Below are 3,721 nucleotides of genomic sequence, written 5' to 3'. Positions count from 1 at the left end.
AGAATTTTTAATTGTAAAACTAAAAACTTACCTAATTTGTAATTCTAAATTCTCAAAATAAAAAAACCCTTTAATTTAAAAGACTGACAATTTAAATTTCGACAAATTGCAAATGAAATCTCTTGGAATTTGAAGATTCATAAATCAAAATTGTTGACTTTTGATGGTTTCGGAAATCAAATGTCAAGTTTTTAATTCTAACTGTTCTAAAAAGAAGAAAATTTGATATTAAATCATCAAAATTTAAGAATTTTTAATGAAGAGTTTAAAAAATTAAGAATTCATAAATTTGAATAGATTTATGACTCAATGGTCTACTCTCTAAATATGAATCAGTGAAATTTCACAGATTGTGAGTGAAATTTCACTGATACAAATAGCCTCTTTACTGGAATTGTTTAAACTCATAAATCGCCTATATTTAAACATTTTCGTATGAAAGCTTTGAAGTTTGAAAGCTTCTATTAAACAGTTGAACTAACGTCACAGTAGCTTCAATCTGCTCTTCATTCACAAGTATTGAAATTTTTTAATAAAACCAACACAAAATCTTTACAGCAACTTAGGTAAATTATTTTTTAATCTTTACTTAAAGTTTGTACAAGATAAAGGAGAACGATAAGAACGAAGAAAAAGGTTTTGGCGACAATCGTTTCTCTCTTTTTTTTAAAATGAATTTTCATTCAAAATTCTTCAAATTTTTCCTCCTTTTTAAAACTTTTATGACAGCTTCAATTTGCAGGTAAATTTGATTCACTTTCTCAATTAAAAATAAAATTGAAATTGGAAATTAAATGTATTGAAAATTCGAGTAAAATGGTTCAGACCCCCAGGCGTGAACGACGACGAGACTTAATTTACCGTGACCGTAACCCTTCGCTCGATTCCTGGAAAATGAAGAAAAAAATTACAGAAAAAATTGGTGGCAGCCATGAACTTGTCGATGAAAAGTCAATAGATGTTATTAATGTTGTAAATTTGTCAAATAATCATTACGAGTCGAGAAATAATTCTTCAAAGGAAAGGTTACTTTGACTAAGGTTACTGTTGATATAATACCATTTTTTTATGAAAAAAGTGACTCCTAAAAGTATATATCAATCCATTCAGAATTTCACGAAACGTGCAAATCCGTTGAACGTCAGAGAAGTATTTGTAGCAAATTTTTGCAACTTCCGTCAAGATTGTTAGTTACCTGCCTTCAATTTACTCCGTGCACATACTTCGTTGATCTCTGTTTTTTCATATTTATTTAAGAAAAGTTGTTTGGCATTATGAGCCGAGATATAACTCCTCAAATTTCTCAAAATACTACAAAAAAGAGTGTTTTCTATTGCAGTCTTACTCTCTAATTGTGAAATAATAATGATAGGTCCGGAAATTATTTTCGAAATTATCCCAATGAAATGTTTCGATTGGATGAAAATTTAAATGGAGCATTTTCAAAATTTCAAACCCTAACGTTCAACGAATTTGCACGTTTCTTGAAATTCTGGATCGAATAATATACATCTAGATTTAGGAGTCACTTTTTTCATAGAAAACGGTATTACAGTAACAACAACAAAAGTAATGATTATTTCACATATTTACAAAACAATAGGTATGTAAAACCATAGATAATAATTATAACTTATGTGGAATGTCTGGATTGGTAAACGAGTTAGGAAAATAAAGCTTTAACGATCAACTAACATTGAAAATATTGATCGATTTTTTTTCAATTTTTTTTTTGATTTACTCATAATAATATAACGAGGCTAATGCAGTACATTAAAATATAACTAATGAATAGTGTACAAGATTCTGATTTTTATCCGCTGTGTCTAATCTCAAATAATGTGAGGGTCTCGCGAGGCCAAAAGCCGTCCGCTCGACAAACTACCACCCGCTGCAAGGGTACCGTTTTCCAGACAATGCCTGAACCTGGCTGACGGTCCCCTGATTATTACTTTCTCGCAGGAAATTTTTATTCACACTTTTTTTTACTGTGTACCCTTTTTTCTGAAAATATTCCAACTGTGATTGGCTGTCGAAATTTTTTTTCCACTCAGAAGCCCTACCCTTTGGGGCGTGCTTATCATATTTCTGCCTCTCTCGCACACTCAACTCAGAATTCCCACGGGTGTCCCCAGCCCTCTTAAAAGGGACTCGAGTTCCCAAAATCCTAAAAGCATTTATAGCCAGGAAGATAATCCTTCCGTCTCTCTCTCTCTCTCTCTCTCTTACGCACTGAGTGCCTCGGAGGCAACGGTCGACGATAAGTGTTAGGACGCACGCGACGACCGCACCCCCCTGTGTTAGGGACGCTTTCTTATTACCTGCGCTATAGGTCATTAGACTAATACGGCTACTGTTTAAAGTAGTAGACAATAAAAGAATTATTACCAGATTATTATCCCAATTGATGGGAAGCCGTAAGAGCTTAACTGTTGTCGAATTTGCCTGATTTAAATCTGAAGTTTAGAGCTATATTTTTCTAAAACGTTACCTACGGATATTCTACGTTTTGTAACCATTAATTACTCCTTATATAAATCAACTAAATTACACACAGAATTAAGAATCGATAGTTGTTAACTTATCTTATTTCTTACCTTACCAAAGTATGTTTGATTAGCGGAGTTAATTAGTTAAATTAAATCCTGAGGGAATTATTTCATTTTCTATTTTCTTAGAAATTAACTTTAGAAAAGGGTTTAGCAATACCAACGTATGAATAGCTTAGCCCAGGTATTTTTGAAATAAAATAATCATACGTGTAAGAAAAACCTTAGTGTTTTCTTAATGCGAAGTACCCTTCGTTTTTATTTTTCAATTCAACCATTTAAGAGTTTAGCATAAGTTAACTTAGCATAGAAGTTGCAGGTTACAATTGGCGTTCTTTAAAGGCGAAAAAAATTGTCAACGAGTGTACTTACCGCCTCCGGCAAGTCAGAAAAAAGTTACATCGGGCATGGATAATTTAGATAAAATGCTGAATAACATGAGCCTCGAAGGTAAAAGCATGGCTAGGCTCGACAAATGGTTGGCAGAGTACAACCGAAAATTTACTCATTGAGCATCATATGCTGGTATGAAAGACAATAAATAAAAAGATGAAAAATAGTTCGCGAAAAAGTGAAAATAGCTCAGTGGCTTATGAACAATATACAATTATCTACGAGTGTTGTGGAAATATCACAGCGGTAACGGAAACAAAAATTTTCTTCCGCGAACAGTATCGCGTCATTGACAGCGAAAATGAAATACTAGAATTTGAAAGTGAATCAAGTTTCTCCTCTCATGGACGTTATACTGCTCTTCAAACGCTTAAGCGACGAATAGTGCTGCAGAGTGAAACCATGAACTTTGAATTCTGCAGACACAGATGAGTCGAAGCAACCTCCGCTCGTCAAAAACGACCAAAAATCTCGCGGCAGGCAACGACCACCATGGCAAAGAGTCTGGAAGAAATGGAGGCGCGGACACAGGTGCAACTCGAGAGGCTAGAAATGGCCCAATCAAGGGTAGCAGAGCGAATGACAGACAGCATGGGGCCGAGACAGTTAGAGCAGGCGGCAGCGGCCAAGCCCCAAATCAAATACTGGAGTTTAATGGCTTACCTGAGTTTAATGGCGAAGGTAACCCCATGTGGTATCTCCGCCAATTACAACAATACTGGGAGGTAGTACGGCCACGACTATGCGATGAGAAATATCTTATAGAGAAATCCCTTTCA

This window comes from Belonocnema kinseyi, chromosome 10, assembly GCF_010883055.1.
Source record: "Belonocnema kinseyi isolate 2016_QV_RU_SX_M_011 chromosome 10, B_treatae_v1, whole genome shotgun sequence".
Lineage (NCBI taxonomy): Eukaryota > Metazoa > Arthropoda > Insecta > Hymenoptera > Cynipidae > Belonocnema > Belonocnema kinseyi.
This window is presented reverse-complemented; position numbering follows the sequence as displayed.